Below are 17,096 nucleotides of genomic sequence, written 5' to 3' on the forward strand. Positions count from 1 at the left end.
ATTCGAGTTAAAGGGACATATCCTTACTACCCTCAAGGATATCCCATTCTATGGGAAGGATCATGAGGATGCTTTCAAGCATTTAGACGAGGTCAATGATATTACGGATTATTTTAATACTCCTAATATCCCAAGGGAGACAGCTTTGTTAAGGATGTTACCAGTCACTTTCAAAGGAGCTGCAAAAGACTGGTTGAAGGCTCTTCCATCTGGTACAATCACCACATGGGCCCAATTGCGTGAGAAATTTCTAGATCAGTTTTGCCCACCCTCCAAAATCTCTCAACTCAAGAAGGCGATTGCCAACTTTGAGCAAAATCTGGGGGAGTCATTATACGAGGCATGGGAGCGCTACAAGGGGTTGTTAAGGAATTGTCCTCAACATGACCTAAATATTCAGCAAGAAATGTCGATATTCTATGATGCGGTGAATGTCATGACTAGACAACTCCTTGATTCACAATGACCACTAACAAAGAAGAACCCAAATCAGGCCAAGGAGCTGATTGAAGAATTTTCAAAGCACTCTCGTGAGTATCAAAACCCAGGTCGTGATGGAATAAAAGGCAGTGGAGGTGCACAAACTGAAGAGATGGTTGTTGTGATGGCAATGCTTAGCACTATGGATAGGAGATTGACCCAAATGGACCAATCAATTCATGCAATTCGAGTTGGTTGCGAGAGATGTAGTGGCCCGCATTTAACAAGGGATTGCAATATGGATGAATGTGGAAAAAAGAAAGCTCAAGTTTGCTATTCGAGTGGGGACAAATACGATGAAGATTGGAGGAAACCAAAGAAGGAGTGGCTGCCTTACGATGAATACAAGAAGCAAAAAGAAGAGAAATTTAGGCAAACTGGCCGGGGTTTTTACCAAAGAGAGCAACCACCAGCTGAGAAAAAAGTTGATCTAGAGACCATGTTAATGAAGTTTATGGAAGCTTCAGAAAAAAGGCATGATGCTACTGATGCTATGATGATTGACCAACAATCATTATTAAAAAATCAGCAAGCTTCCATCAATAACCTTGAAGTTCAACTTGGTCAACTTACTACTTTGGTAAATAAAAGATTGTCTCCACCAGTTCCTGAAATGAAGACACAATCTCACGTCATGGCCATTGATACTAAAGAAGAAGCGATTTCTGAATTCCTGGAAGCATTAGAAGAGGAGCCACAGCAGCCCGATCCAAAGCCGAAGCTCGAAATAGAAGATATTGCTGAAACCCCCAATTCACATCGTGGTCCTTATCTGTCCATGTCGTGGCCCCAGTCTGAACAGAAAACTCCAGGAACCGTCTCGACTTATCGACCACCTTTGCCATTCCCGTCTCGAGCTAATCTTAGTCCACTGGAAAGGGAACATCTGGAGTTTATTGAGCAAATAAAGGGTATATCTATTAATGCTCCTTTTATTGATTCACTTGCAAAAGTTCCCGAATACACTAAGTTCCTCCAAGATTTAATAAACACTCGACATGAATTGAAAAAGAATTCTAAGGTAATTCTAAGTGAACAAAGCACAAGGGCTGTGTTAGGAGAGATACCTAAGAAGATGGGGGATCCTAGACGCCTCACTATTCCATGTGAGTTTGGTAATAAGATGAAGACATATGCTTTAGCCGATTCTGGGGCTAGCATTAATTTGATGCCTTTCTCGTTTTATCAAAAGTTAAATATTCAGAAGATGAAGGGTACTAAAATGACAATTCACATGGCAAACCGTTCAGTAGCTCACCCAAGAGGGATAGTAGAAGACATCCTAGTTAAAATTGGGAAATTCGTTTTCCCAGTTGACTTTGTAGTGATGGACATGAAGGAGGATGTTAATGTCCCCATTATTCTTGGTCGCCCTCTACTAAATACTGCTAGCGCTCTTGTCGATGTTCGAGAATCCAAGCTCATGTTGAGGGTCGGTGATGAAGAAGAAACTTTTGGACTACAAGATGGTTTCCAAGGATATGATGTTCAAGGTGAAGTGTTTAATATTGAAGATGACAATGAGCTTGCAGAATTGGAGAAACTTATGGAAGAAGAAATTGAAACAATTCAGCAAGTCAAGCACACCAAGCCAAGAGCTTCTGTTCCACTTATATTTGAGGTGTTTTCTTACAAAACACCAACATCTTGGGTGAGTAAGGAAAGTGATGACATGTCTAGTGATGAAGAGGAGGTCACATCAAAGGAGACTAGCCCAGTGGTGAAGGAGGAGGAGGATATTATGAAGCTTAAAGATGATGAAAAATTGAAGATTCAAGGGATCAAACGCAAGCTCGATGGAAACGAAGTCAAGCTAAAAAGGAGAATTCTAAAAAGGCGTATATTCGTCGAGTGCAAGCTTACAAGAGGCGTTTCAAGGAGCAAAAGATCCTGGTGGTGGATTCTTCTGACGAATCGACGTAGGAGGCACGGAGTCCGGCTCACGACTCCTCAAAAAGAAGCGCTTCTCGGGAGGCAACCTGAGTTTGGTTTGCATTTTCTTTTCTTTTCTTTTTAGTTTTTGAGTTTTTGATTAGGAAAGCTATCAATTCATCATCTAAATACCGTTAAGTGGTAAAAATTAGCTGTGGGATATTTTAGAAATAAGTGGTAAACAATTAGCAAAAATAAAAAAATTCATTATCTAAAAATTATAGGGTCCAGACTTGGTTCACGTCGTGATAAACCTCACCACGTCGTAGCTATAGATAAATTACAGGATGAGTTTAAAACAGATGACCATTAAAATGACCCGGGTTGATTTTGACCCAAACGAAATCCACGACGTGGTATTGCCTGCCACGACGTGGCCTTTAAAAAGTCACGAGGGGGGACCAGTTCATAAACCCTTTGACCAAAAGTTGTTCCCCATTTGTTTACTTTCACACGAACTGAAGCAAGAGTCCCCACAGCCGATTTTTTTTCAGTTTTTCTTCCAAATCTCTTGCATTGTCTTGTCCTTTCACTCAATCTGGTATGTATTTCATGATATAATAGTTGCTATTTATCCCAATTGTATGCATTTAGTTGGTTAGGGTTTTCTTTAGAAATTAAAATGTCCCAAATTGGTTATATTGGTTAGTATTTTCACTTTGAATGCCCTTAGAATAGCAGAAGGAACAAACCCCAAGTGTTAAGTTGGCTAGATTTGGACTGTTTTATGCTCGCTATCAGTTCAAGTTCCGCTTACGAGACCACGACGTGGCGTGCCAAACCACAACGTGGTTCCTGGGCGACCAGGTTTTCTGTTTAATTTTTGGTAACATATTTTAGGTGTTTTGTTTTTGTTTTGGTTTGTTTTTGACCATTGCAGGAAAATGGCACCTAGAAGAGCTGTTCAACAGGACAATGACCTGATTGATGTGGTGAGTATTCATCGGTTATATCGCTTTCCGCAAAACATTTCACGAGCCTTGTTAACGACATATCAGAACCGTTTGGGATGGTTATACAATAGGGAGTTTGCTATAGCTCCGATTGTTGACTGGGGATGGCTTGGCGGTGTTGGAATGGTTGTTGAATTGGAACGCTATTGGACTAAAGTGTACGAGGGGGACCATTTTTCCTTTACTTGCCATGGGTGGAGGAACTTGTTCGCGATCCAAGAACCCGTGTACCGGGAATTATCAGTGGAGTTTTTCTCTACTGTGAGCTTTGAAGAACGCACCATTGACTTTGATTATAACCGGGCACTAGTTTTCCGGTTGGGCGGGGTATATCGGGAATGTAGTCTCCGAGAATTTGCTTGGCGCATGGGGATCTATATGGAAGTGGAGACTCAATCTCCGTTCTTTGTTCCGTTTTTACTTGGTTGTGTTCGGGATTTTACGCCCGGTACTTTTGATGCTCAATTTTGGCGGACTATCGCCAATCACGCGTGCAATTCCCGTGATTCAAGTGAAGCACAAATTCGGAACCCGGTGCATCGTTTTCTTCACCGCCTTATCACCTTTTCTATCAATCACAAACACCATGGTGATAAGGTTTCCTTACAAAATTTGTTCTTTTTGTGGAGTATTACTACTCCCGGAGTGTGTTGTGATCTTCCTTACATGCTCGCAAGATTTATGGGAAAGAAAGCGATCAGTTCACGTCAAGGAAGTCCGATTACGGGTGGACATTTGGTCACCCGCCTTGCCCGGTCATATGAGATTTTGTCTCACGATTTTGTGTGGAATCTTACCCGTTTTCCAGACAATGATTTTAACTATTCAGTTTTTGAGTGTTATGTAGAGAGCAAGAGGAGGAGAAACCGGAGCAACAACCACCAGCGAGGCCCCGTAGACGAAATGTTAGAGCCCGGGTAGAAATTGAGAGTGAACGTGCTGCTCAATAGCATGAGGAGGGAATGCCCACCGACCCATTTCAAAGTCGGGTTGGGTCCTATTTGGATAATCTCCTTGGTGGGATGAATTACAACACGCAGATGTTGGAGGCCATGTTTTCTCACATGGGTGTAGTTCGACCACCTTTCGTGCCGCCGCAGTGCCCGTACATACCGACATGGGAGGAACTTTGGATGCCAAGGGGAGATGGAGAAGGACCTAGTGGAGCACAAGGACATGGCGATGATGATGATTGACTTTCTTATTTTTAATTCTTATTTAGTTTTATTTGGTTTTTTTTTGTATGTTTTTGAACTTATTATGGTTTGTAAGACTTGGTTTGTTATTATGTTACTTCTATTTTCTTTTGGTTGTTTGATTGCAGCTAGCATTGAAGTCTTGGGAAGGGAGTAAGGTCGAGTCAAGAATCGTGATCGTCTAGTCAAGTATCGTTAAAGTCTAAAATCATGAGTCGAAACCCATAATTGGAAATAAGTGTCGAGTGCGTCAAGGAGAGAGGATAGAGTCAAAACGGGTCTTTAGAGTACTGCACTAGAAGATTCTTAACTATTTCAGACATTGGTCCAAATTACAAGTTGCATGGAGAAATGGGAGACCTTAGTTCTGATTCGCCCAGTTTTCACGACGTGGCACTGCATTTCACGTCTTGAGCTGGTGATCTGTGAATACTGAGAACGCGTTTTGTGCGACATCACGACGTGGTATTATACATCACGACGTGATTTCTGATTTTTCTCAATTCTGAAGTTCATTGGCATGTTCTATCTTATGGCTAGCCACGTTTCTTCTTGGGATCGTTATGAAGACCAGTATTTATAGCTCTCCTTTATTCAACAATGTGGCGTATGCTTTCCCACATTGTTCTACACATTTTGGAGGCTAGCACCACTCTTATTGAAGATTGAAGCTTTGATTTATTGATGGTTCATTTGCATATTTCGTGCGCTTAAGGTCCCAGTTTTTATTTTGAAGAGGTCCATATTCGAAATGCACATTTTATCCGCACTTTTGGAGTTCCGTTCACACCGCTATCCAAGGGGAGTCTGTTCCCTTTTCTCCCTTTTCTTAATTTTGATTATTGCATACAATGAGGGCATTGTATGAAATAAGTGTGGGGTAGGGGGTAGAAAAAGTAAATTGCTAGATAATTTGGTAAATTTTATATTTTTTCCTAATTGAATCTAGCAGTAATAAATTGAATTATAGATGCTAGTGTTATAAGGGATGATCCGATAAGAGCTCAAATGTTTAGTTGAGCCAATATACGTTATAGTGCATTTGTAGCCTCCCTTATTTTAGTGAAATCATGGAACAAAAACATAAACCCGCTTAGTTTGAGGAATGCAATATATTTAGCAGCCTGAACCATAAATCTCTCCAGGAAAGTTATGTCTTAAACAATAAAGGTTGAAGTTAAGCGCCCCTGCTTAAGCATGTAGGGTTTTGAGTGAAAAAAAAAATGAGATATACATGTAAAAAAAGAGAGAGAAATTACCAAAAGTAAAGAAATTGAAGAATTTTGGAGCATAAAAGTATCAAAGTATGAAGATCAAAGGTCAAAATTATGAAGTTTCAAAAGTTGAAGATGCCAAAAATCATGAAAGAAGTGAGTTCAAGGAAGTTAAAGATCAAATATCAAGCAAAGTGAAGAATTCAAGAGCTCCAAGTGATGGTATCTTAAAGTTGTAATTCTCTAGTTAATGTATGCTTGGGTAGCTTTACGAAAATACTTTGAGGTTAAGTAAGATTTCTGGAGATGGATTCGGAGGGTTGCATAAAATGAGCATTGTTCGAAAGAAGTGGGTGAGTGTTTATGAAGATTGTGAGTATTTAGAGTATGGGGAGGTCCTTTAGGAAATATTTAGACATAAATGCATGCGTTGAGGTTTAAGTTAAATAAGTAGATTTGCTTGAGGGCAAGCAAAGCCTAAGTGTAGGGTATTTTGATATTGCCATATTTATACATATTTTTAGGCAATATTGATCTACATTTTTATTAATATTTTGGTTATTTGCATAGAATTGTGGTACTTATAAGGATAAAATGTTATTTGCAGCCAAAATAAAGCATTTTCGAAGAGAGGGACCAGAAGTGACAATATATAGAACATTGGAGTCTTGGAATACAAAAGATGAAGAAATTTACGGATTTACCCGAAGTCACGACGTGATATACAAGACCACGACGTGGTCTCGATCTTTCCAGAAGATAAGTACGCGAAGAAACAGTCCTTGGCGAATACGGATAACTTACGGATCACGTCGTGAATCGCTTGTCACGACGTGGCATGTGAAAATTCAGATTTTATAAATACTCTTGGCCATTACGACTTGAGGAACTTTTGGCTGATTGGAGGGATTCCAGAAGACGAATTCTAGCAGAGGAGAAGTTCTGGAAAAAGGTTTTCAACACCAAGGGAGTAGAGGTTCATAATTTAGTTTACTTATTTGATACTTATGAACATGTTTGCCTGTTTAGTTTGTGTTTGTTTGTTAGTTGCTATTATGAGCAGTTGAATCTAGCTACTCTTGTATAGCTAGATGAAGCTTCTAACTTATGAATAGTTTAATTTACATGGATTTATTTAGTTGGTGAATTGCTTGTGTTTGAGTTATCGTTACCTAGCATACTTATGTTTGTTTCTTTAGTTGCTTAAATTCATGTTCTGTGTAGCTTAGTGACCATTATCTACATGAACTTGTTACCTAGTGATTTAGTGAATATTAAATTGCTAGAGCTAAGATTGACCAATCTTAGTTAGTAATTAGAGTAAATAAATTTAGCTGTGCTAGAGAACGTAGATTATGACCATAATTGCGTTTGCATAATAAATCCTATATAACATATTCATAATCATAATTGGTTCTGTGTTTAATTGTGTGTGACCATACATAGTTTTACATGAATTAATTAATTATTAGTAAAGTTAGACTTAAATTACTAATATAATAATAACCAACTTGATAATCCATAATTATTAGCTAGCCATAAGGACGAAGTGGATTCGAACTAGACAGGAGTGTTTTTAGTTAATTGATTGAATTCTGTGATTTAAGTTCGTCTGGTCTTGCAAAATCAGATAAAACCCCATCTTTGCTCTAAAATTAGGTTAATTTAGTAGTAGATAAATAAATTAGTTAACACCGTTCCCTGTGATCGACACCCAACTTACCCAACTATTCTATAATTCGACTAGGTACACTGCCTAGGTGCATTTTAGTTAGTTAAGGTAGTTAGGTTATAAATTATAAAATTAGTGGGTACTATTGTGCACATCAACCGCACAGACACTTCTCAGTCTCTCTTGAATTTGAAGGAAGAGATTTGTGCCCGGGATCATCAGTTTCATGTCTCAATAGACATCACTTACATCCCACAAATATTTTGCTTTATTTCTTTATCATTGGCACACTCTTGCACGAAGGTCTTTATGATTTTCCAAATTCTTGTTCGTGGTACTCATGGCAATTTTAAGAGTTATGCTTTTGATTTTAACAGATATGGTGGTTTCCTTTATTATGAAGTAGAGACAATTGATTACAACAACGCCAAAGAATGTATCTAATTTATGGTGGTGTTAATTTTTTTTAATAAAAATCAAATAAGGGTGAGTCAGCATGAAGATTTGAATAGGAGATAAGGTCAAAAAGGCGCGTGAATTTGAAACGGAACCGGATATCACGCCTGCTGGCGATACCAAGCTGTCAAATCCCGCTTTTTATGGCGACGTTTCAGAGATAAAATTATCATCACATCGAATTTTTCTTTCTCCTAGAGATGGTATAAAAGATTTTCTCACACCTCTTGGACTCCTTTACCAGTTCTTCTTTCTCTCTCACAAACACATCAACGATATTCCACTGTTCATCTTCTTCTTCCCACCTGCAACAATGGCTGATTCTTCATCGGTTTTTGATCAATCCGCTCAGTCCACTCTTCTGACCATCAAACCTAATCAGAATCTGGTCATCGAACTCAACCCCTTTGTCTATGATTCGTATATGCTTCATGTGGTCGAATGTCTCAAGTATTCACCACTGGTGGGCGCTCTCACACAGGTGGAAAGTGTTCCAATGTCGATGCTCTCTGCTGTCTAATCCTCTGCCGTTTATGATAAAGCCAAGGAGCGTATATTCTTCGAAATCGTCAATCAAAAGTCCTCAATTTCAAAGGCTAGGTTTTCTTCATTACTAGGTTTTCTTCATTACTACGCCTTCAAGAAGTCTTTTCTTCCTCCTCAATGGAACGGACTATTAACGATCCTCTCCAAGGGCTTATCAGAGAGGGTTGCTGGTTCAGACGGTACAAGCAGGGCTTTTATGACCATTCTATATGGTCTGTATCATGGGATTGATTTGGACTATGGCTCAAGTATATAGGCTCAACTTGTTCAGAGTATAAGCTCTTCTTCGAGGTACTCTGAAATTTCTTGTGCACGGTTTTGGACTATCGTCACTCATTGGGCGATGGAAAAGTTTACTGTTCCCACTATGGCGGATTCCCTCATGTCTTCGATTGCTACATTTCATACGACGAGGATCCTTGTCCCAAATAACTCCAAGTTTATCTTTATTGGGTCAATTCCAGAATCTATGTATCGCTGTGTATCCAGTGCGAGTCGTGTCATGGCACATTACAGAAAGCTTTCTCCCTCGGGTCCACGACCGCTTACTCCCGAGATGCAAAGCTCGTTGGACGCTGCATACAAGCCTACAAAGCGAGGAAAGAAGTCTGATAACAAAGGGGAAACGGCTGGTTAATCATCCAAAGCTTCTACTCCTAAGAAACGCAAGTTAGAGCGAGCCGAGTCTACTGCTCCAAAGAAACGCAGGACCAAAAAGCAGGCTCATAGACTGAAGTCTCCTTCCCCATCCTCTAGTGACTCTGAGTATGTTCCTTCTGATGGCTAGCGTGATCCTGAGTCCAATGACGACGAAGCTACTGAAACCGACAGTCCACCTAGAGGTAATTCGCCTCCACCCTCACCTACCAATGATAGTAACCGAAACTCGCCTCCTCATTCTGTTCCACTTTCGGTTCCTATTACTATCGCTCCATGTCCTCCACCTGTCTCCTCTACAACTGTAACCTCTATCCCAATTCAAACCCCACTTTTCACTACCGTCACTACCACTGTCACTCATCCAACCAAACCTATTGTTCGTGTCAACGTATCTGATACGGGGGCAAGTACATTTGGTTCTGATTCTCCTGCTACATCAGCACCTTTATCCCTACCTAGATCACATGATTCTGACCCTGTTCTTGGTGGTGAAGAATTGGAGTTTGATTCCACTTATTTCAGTCCTTATTGCGTACAGAGTGATGAAGATGATGAAGCCCCTCTTACCAAAAAGGATCTCAAGACTGTGACCGACAAACTTGATCGCTTGCTCTCTTCATCTTCTGCCAATGCATCTTCAGAGGCAGCTCTCAAAGCACTGTTCTCATTGGTTGTGAAAGAACATGAAACCTCCATCTCCAGAGCTGCTAAAGCGATTGAAGCTTCCACCTCAACCTGTCAAAAAGCTTCACTTGCAGTTGAAGCTTCTACCAACGAATCCAAGCAAGCGACCGCAAATGTCGAAAAACTAATTTTGGAGGCACGGATATTTTTCGATTCCCTCCAAGCCGCTGCAAAGAAGAATTCGGAAACAGTGAACGCTTCGGTTGATCATCTTACGCGTTCACTGGCCGCCGAAAAGACACATCTCGAGGAAGCTCGCAAATCCATTTAGGCTGCTAATCAAGAGCGTCATACTAAGATTGATGGTCGGCTGACTCAACTTGAAGTCGAGCTTGCTGTTGAAAATAAAGTTATGGATGAGCTGGATAAGCGAACTTCTCAGCTTAAAATTCAGAATTTCAAGCTCAAGTCTGTGTTGGATAGGGTGTCTAAGTCCATAACTATTTCTGGTATGTACTTGACCCGACCCGGCATGGTCCATTTGGGTTGCATGGCACCATGCAATTGGATAAATTAAAATGAGAGAAATAACACTTATGGTTTATTAATATATTATAAGTTCTAATATATTAATAATATTATTTAATTAGTTTGATCAAGAATTAATTTAGAATTAATTAAGTGATCAAAAGATAACTAATTAAATATATGGGTAGATTATGTAAATCTTCCATATCTTATATAGTGGGCTAAGAGGCTCCATGGATTATCAAGTTGGGTTCCACCCATAGGAGGCTCGATGGGAGTTACAAACCCATGGGTCATGGAAATGAAGAGTCATGCCACATTAGGGTTTACATGGTGTAACCCTAGATGTGACACACTATATAAGCAACATGTTCTCCACCAAAATCGGCGACACTAAGAAATAAGAGGGCTTGAGCCGATTTTGCAAGTGTAAGATTCTCTCAAAGTTTACTCCTTTGCATTTGGTGTTGTGTGAAGCATTTGAGGCATCACACTTGGGGTGCTAGGCTTACAAGGTTTCAAGGATCATAATCAACAACAAGGTAAGTTATTCTATCTTTCATTTAAGTTAAAAATGTTCCCCATGTATGCTAGATAGGAATATAACCTTGGAATTCAACTTTGCATGATTATTAGACAAACATAGATCCAAGGTTATTAGGGTTGAATGTACACTTAGGAAGTGTTAGAATGCTCAAAACTCATCAGTGGTATCAGAGCATGGTTCGTTTGTTGTTTTTTTTTTTTTTTTTTGTGCAAACAGCTTGAAAAAAAAACGTTTTTCTGTTTTCTGCTCGTATGAAAGTTTGCACATTTGTTGCTGGAAATGGACTAGAAACATTACCCTAAACTGTTTTGATGTTTTAAAGCTTGTTTTAGATGGTGTAATGTTTATGCTAATCCATTTACAATGGCAATTATTAAAATTACAAGTTTTTTTTAAGTGTAATTTTTGATTCTTGAAAGTGTTCATATTCATGTTCTTGAACTTATGAAGATTAGATGATCATAGGAATTGTTTGTAACCTTCATGGTAGTTTAATTCATGATCATAATGTGTTTTAATGGAGTCCATAACTTGTCCTCAAGTTATGGAAAACCAAAAGTCTCACTTTTATTAAAGCCATTAAAAGAACACAAAAGTTATAAAAATGAAGAGTCTTCATTTTTATTACTCAATTAATTCATAAGTTATAAGAAATGAAAAGCTTTGGAAGTTTACAAAACTTGCCCTCAAGTTTTGGAACATGTAAAGTCTTGATTAAAACTTTAGTTCCAACCCTTAGAATTTTAAAAGTTAAAATTCAACCCTTATACTTTATAATATTATAAGTTACTAATATATATATGTATAACGTCAAGTCGTCTTACCGCTAGTACGCCTCATTCACGAAGCCGGTCTATAAGGGGGGTATAAGGTTGTTGCCTATAAAATGGCAACTTAATGGGTGTCCACTCTCACCCACCGCTTCCTTGATCGGTGGAGGGTCGTTAGCCGAACGGGTAGGACAAGGACTTATAAATTCTCATTAAAAGTATGATGAATATTATAAAGTAACTAAATGCTTTTATTAAATTCCCAATCTTAGTTACTTTAGGAAAATGTGAATAAGGTGCTAATCCATGAAATTACACTTTACACTTTGTTTAAGTCGTTAGTGGAGCTCGTGTGGTTAACCGGCACACTAACTTGGACTTAACAAGGTAGGTAAAGGGTGACTTAAAGTTTATTATAGGTCGGTGGAGCTCGTGTGGTTAACCGGCACATCGATTGAGTAATAAACATTGAGTATACCAAGTGATTTGCATGGTTACTTCACACCTCGTTTTGTGATCCTCGATATCCCAGTCACAAAACTTGGAGGGCACACTCGAGATTGAAACATGCCTTTGAAAAGTTCATTGAATCTCAAAAGAATCTAGGAATTTCTAAGAACCAATTAAAAACCTAATATCTATATTTCGTTTTTCATGGTGGAAATTGGTGAATCGTCATTCACCTACCTTTCAAATATGTTATAGCTTTGATTACGGCATACCTCTTCTAAGTTATAATATATTGTGATTGGATTCTAGCCTTAATATTACATTTGGGTGTTTTATTAAGGACTCTCTTAATATCTAAACTAATCTTGTTCTCTTCTTTCAGATGTCTTCAAACAATGCTGCTTCTGGCTCTAATCCTAATGGCTCCTTTACCCTTATGAACTTGTGTGGGAAAGCCACTTTTGATGGATCCAACTTCAATGAATGGATCAGAAACATCAGGATGATTACCCGCTACGAGGACAAAGAATATGTCCTTGACAAGGAGCTTAAGGAGATTGATGAGACCACTGCAACTCCCTAGGAGATCGCTGACTTCCGGGCACATGAAAGGGATGCTACAAAAGTGGCATGCATCATGTTGGCCACCATGACAGCGGAACTCCAAAAGTCCTATGAGGACTTCTACCCTTTTGAAATGCACCAAGATCTGATGGAAAGATACCATCAAAGTGCACGACAAGAGAGGTATGAAATCATATGCTCTATCATAACAACCATGATGAAGGACGGGGAATCCGTCACGAGCCACATGCAGAAAATGCAAAGGTATGTGGATCGGTTGCTGAAGCTTAATGTGAACTTCCCTGAGGAGCTTGCAATAGATATCATTTTGCACTCCTTACCATCGTGATATGATCAATTCCGCATGACATATCACATGAATAAGGAAGAGGTCACACTCAGCAAACTTCAGGGACTCCTCAAGACCGCAGAAACAGGTCTTAAGGGTAAGTCGGTTTTTAACACTCCTACTCCAAACTCCGCCCCGGTTTTGGCAATCGGGAAAGGTAGAGGGAAGAAGAGGAAGAGCTCTTCGAAGGGTACCAAGGCTAGGACCCTTGATGGCTCTTCTTCAAGTGGAACCAAGAAAGGTTTTGTCACTCCTTCTTCTGACCCTAAAGAGGCTGAATGCTTCTATTGCCATGAAAAGTCACATTGGAAGCGGAACTGCCCAAAGTACCAGCAAGATGTGAAGGATGGGAAAGTTAAACCCAACCATGCAGGTATTTACACTATCTTATCTAATAACTCACCCCATTCTAACTCTTGGGTCCTTGATACCGGTTGTGGTATTCATATCTGTTCTGATTTGCAGGGACTAAGAAGAAGTGAGAATGTGGAGCATGGAAGAATAAACTTAATCATGGGGAATAGGAAAGCTTTACCTGTCACCAAGATTGGAGTTTATACTTTATCGCTAAGTAGTGGGTTTAGTTTAGATTTGAATAAATGTTGTTATTCGCCAGAAATGGCAAGAAATATTATTTCCTTTCATGCATTGTATAAACAAGGTTTCACCTTTTCATTTGATAATGAAGTTGGTTCGATTAATGCTTTCTTTAATAATGTTCTTTATTTTAAAGCATTACCATATGATGGTGTGTATGAAACTGTATTTGTGGTTGATAACTTAGGAAATAATGTATTGTGTATTGATTATGTTAATGATAATAACTTGGATAAAGCATCATTATGGCATTGTCGTCTTGGACATATAAGCAAGAAACGCATAGGCCAACTCCAAAAGGATGGAGTATTGGAGTCATTTGACCTAAAGTCAGATGATAGTTGCGAATCATGCTTACTTGGAAAAATAACAAAGTCACCCTTCACAGGCTCTTGTGAGAGGGGTGAAGGTTTGTTGGATCTTATACACACGGATGTGTGTGGGCCCTTCAAACATGCCACAAGGGATGCTAATCGTTATTATTTGACTTTTACTGATGATTACAGTAGATATGGATATGTCTACTTAATCAAGCATAAGTCAGAGACTTTTGAGAGGTTTAAAGAGTTTAAACAGGAAGTCGAGAATCAATTGGGCAGGAACATTAAGATGCTTCGATCCGATCGAGGTGGTGAGTATCTTAGTTCAGAGTTCCTCGACTATCTTAGGGAATGTGGGATTGTCTCACAATTGACACCTCCCAGGACACCGCAGTTGAATGGTGTAGCTGAGAGGCGTAATCGAACCTTGTTGGATATGGTTCGTTCCATGATGAGTCGAGCTTCGCTACCAATCTCATTTTGGGGGTATGCCTTAGAGACTGCCGCCCATATCCTTAATCTAGTTCCCACAAAGAAAGTTGCCAAAACTCCTCATGAGATGTGTACTGGTAAAGTACCCAAACTAGACCACATTAAGATTTGGGGCTGCGAGGCTTTCGTGAGACACGAGACTCATGATAAGCTCGAACCTCGAAGTGAGAGGTGTATTTTCATCGGCTACCCACAGAAATCCTTTGGTTACCTCTTCTACAGACCTAGTGAGAATGTGGTCTTTGTATCTAGGAGGGCTTTCTTTCGAGAGAGAGAGTTCATAAGCCAATGAGACAGTGGGAGACAAGTTGACCTTGAAGAAATTCAAGAGTCAAGTGGTGAAGGAACTTCAAACCCTAGCACTCAACTTGAGGAGGAAACTTATGTTGAGCCAATTGACAAGTCTGTACCTCTGAGGCGTTCCACAAGGGTTAGGAATGCACCTGAGCATTACTATGGATTCCATATTACTGCGGAAGGTGATACACTTATCAGTGATGAGACACTGATAGGTCTGGATGAACCTAACAGTTACGCGGAAGCCATGGCAGGCCCTAAGTCAGCCAAGTGGAAAGAGGCAATGGACAACGAGATACAGTCCATGTATGACAATCAAGTTTGGAACTTGGTTGAGAATGTACCAGGTCGTAAGACTGTAGGGTGCAAATGGATCTTCAAGAAGAAGACCGACATGGATGGTAATGTACACACTTATAAGGCACGACTGGTTGCAAAGGGTTTCTCACAAACTCCGGGAGTTGATTATGATGAGACCTTTTCTCCAGTGGCCAAGATTAAGTCTATTAGGGTTCTGTTATCCATAGCCGCATTTCATGACTATGAAATATGGCAAATGGATGTCAAAACCGCTTTCCTTAATGGAAAGTTGGTTGAGGATGTTTACATGAGTCAGCCAGAGGGTTTTGTCAACACAGAGTACCCTAATAAAGTGTGTAAGCTTGAGAAATCCATTTATGGGTTAAAGCAAGCACCTCGCAGATGGAATCTTTGCTTTGATGAGAAAGTCAAAGAAATTGGCTTTTCTAGGAGTGAAGATGAATCTTGTGTATATGTCAAGGCTAGTGGGAGTATAGTTAGCTTTTTGGTATTGTATGTGGATGACATACTACTCATAGGAAATGACATCCCAACTCTGGAGGAAGTTAAGTCCTGGATTGGGAAGTGTTTCTCTATGAAGGACCTAGGAGAAGCTGCCTATATTCTAGGGATAAGGATCTTGAGAGACCGGAGTAAAAGACTAATTGGACTTAGTCAGAGTACCTACTTGGATAAGGTGCTGAAGAGATTCGGCATGCAGGACTCCAAGAAAGGAGAGTTACCCATCCAGAGCAACGCCAGATTGAGTAAGACACAAAGCCCTAGTACTGAGGCTGAGATAGCAGAAATGAGTCGAAAACCTTATGCTTCGGCTGTAGGATCGATCATGTATGCTATGACGTGTACTCGACCTGATGTAGCCTTTTCTTTGAGCATGGTTAGCAGGTATCAGGGGAACCCTGGCAAGGCACACTGGACTGCGGTAAAGAATATCCTCAAGTACCTACGGAGGACTAAGGACTGGGTCCTTACCCTCGGTGGGAGTGAAGACTTGAGAGTTGTAGGGTATAGTGATGCTAGCTTTCAGACTGATAGGGATAATTTCCGCTCTCAGTCAGGCTGGGTCTTTACGTTAAACGGAGGAGCAATTTCTTGGAAGAGTTCCAAGCAAGAGACAGTGGCTGATTCAACTTGCGAATCAGAGTATATAGCAGCTAGCGAAGCAGCAAAGGAGGCGATATGGCTGAAGAACTTCATTGGAGACCTTGGAGTTGTACCAGCTATTAAAGAGCCAATGGAAATTTTCTGTGATAGTGAAAGTGCAGTTGCCTTAGCCAAGGAACCAAGGGATCACGGGAGATCCAGACACATCGACAGAAAATACCATTTCATCAGACATCGAATAGAAGAAGGACTCCTCGTGGCAAAGAGGGTATCATCGGATGAGAATCCAGCAGATCCCCTCACGAAAGGACTGACTCGGGTTAAGCATCTCCAGCATGCTCGGAGCATAGGGCTAAAGGATGATATTAGATTTAGTAGTTAGATAACCTTGAAATTTGTAAAGTGTAATTGACATTAGATGATGAATAAAAGGTGTTTTATTTATGAGTAAAGTGTTGTTATCTCTTGTCGATCGTTTACTATATTTCTTTTGCATGTTTTGACTTCCAGAATAATTATGTTTGGTATATCATATTATTCGAACCTCCACAGTCGGTCATATGTCGGAAGTAGGTATGAATCAAGACTGTCATGATTGGTTGCAGAGGTCTAAGTTGTTGGACATGGCTACAACACTCATGAGTGCTCATAAGTTCTGAGCATTGGACTCAACCCACGCTCACTGGATCACTTCATGGAATTTATCTCGAGTGACCGTGAGACGGTAATATCATATAAGTCTTCAAACCTAGAGATATGATTTGTTACTTATGAGTTGGTTATGCATTGATTGTACGTTAACGCATTGGTAACTCGATGTTATAAAACGTGCTTTTGTGTATAATTCAATGAGTGGTAGAACAAACATATGAGTCGAAGTTTATATGTTCCTTCTTGGATTAGAAGCTGATATCTGGGCCCCTCGATGATTTTGTTTTGACCTATGTACCGGGCCCGGTCAGAACTAAGTTGATGTGTTCAATTGAGTTCTATGTCAAACAAATCGGAAATCGGGAAACAAACT

General features: G+C 39.9%; 1 non-coding gene across 1 annotated transcript; it reads right to left on the reverse strand.

Moving 5' to 3' along the window:
* Window positions 1-283: 283 nt before the first annotated feature.
* On the reverse strand, window positions 284-390 carry LOC145117912 (small nucleolar RNA R71). The gene has a single exon (XR_013712904.1). It is a non-coding gene; the product is annotated as a small nucleolar RNA R71 (small nucleolar RNA).
* Between the last annotated feature and the right edge of the window lie 16,706 nt (window positions 391-17,096).

This window comes from Lactuca virosa, chromosome 5 (assembly GCF_052849685.1).
Source record: "Lactuca virosa cultivar CGN04683 chromosome 5, Lactuca_virosa_CGN04683_v6, whole genome shotgun sequence".
Lineage (NCBI taxonomy): Eukaryota > Viridiplantae > Streptophyta > Magnoliopsida > Asterales > Asteraceae > Lactuca > Lactuca virosa.